General features: G+C 47.8%; 1 non-coding gene across 1 annotated transcript; it reads right to left on the bottom strand.

Annotated features, from left to right (window-relative positions):
• Positions 1–455: 455 nt before the first annotated feature.
• trnap-cgg (transfer RNA proline (anticodon CGG)) lies at positions 456–543 on the bottom strand. The gene is given in 2 exon segments: positions 456–491; positions 508–543. It is a non-coding gene; the product is annotated as a tRNA-Pro (tRNA).
• Positions 544–827: the final 284 nt, after the last annotated feature.

Genomic DNA, 827 nt, shown 5'->3' with positions numbered 1-827 from the left:
GCGTGTGTTCCAGCTCTGTTTGGAGCACCGATCCCTTCAATCCGTCGCTTACAGGGACAGTTGGATTCACCGTTTCTTTCTTTGGTGAAATTTAAAAGATTGAATGCGGCGCACATCTGTCTGGTCACCTACACACTAACCGCTACACGCTGCCCCCGTGAGATGGATGCACAGTTACTGTTACAAGCTTGAACGCAGGTACAAGCAGAACTCATTCATAGAAAGTCCAAGTCCCTGAGGCACCTGATTTTTTGCACCAAACTCCTTCGCAACGAGTTGCGGTTCGTGTGGGATGATTTGGGCACATCTTTCCCCACACGACAACACTTCAAACACAACTCAACGGATGCAAAGCGCTTTGATGCGTCATGAGTTCCTTCCTGAAAGGTGTTGTAGAAATGCAAGTCCTTCTTTGCAAAACTTTGATGCAATTTCAAAATATTTGGGTAAACTGAGGGCTCGTCCGGGATTTGAACCCGGGACCTCTCGCAAATTTCAAGCAATAACCCCGAAGCGAGAATCATACCCCTAGACCAACGAGCCAACTGCTCGATAAACGTGGAGATAAGGTGTAACCATTATTGAAACATTTTTAGTGTGTTGCTATTCTTGATCGGAGGAGCACATGAGATGGAATCAGTGACTTTGCTTTTTCGACCTGTCTTCTGAAGCACCGCACGGTCCAACTCCGACAGTCAATGAGCTGTTGGGACGTTAGTGTATCCAGGCTGTGTGTGGTCACCCCGAGCACAGCAGAGGGGTTTCTGCATTAGTTCTGGGTGGGCACAGTATCTTTCCCCTTCTCTCTTCCTCTTGTCTATAACCCT

The sequence above is a fragment of the Pristiophorus japonicus genome, unplaced genomic scaffold (assembly GCF_044704955.1).
Source record: "Pristiophorus japonicus isolate sPriJap1 unplaced genomic scaffold, sPriJap1.hap1 HAP1_SCAFFOLD_42, whole genome shotgun sequence".
Classification (NCBI taxonomy): Eukaryota; Metazoa; Chordata; class Chondrichthyes; family Pristiophoridae; genus Pristiophorus; species Pristiophorus japonicus.
Note: the sequence above shows the minus strand (reverse complement) of the source record. Positions and strands in the feature narration are given on the sequence as shown.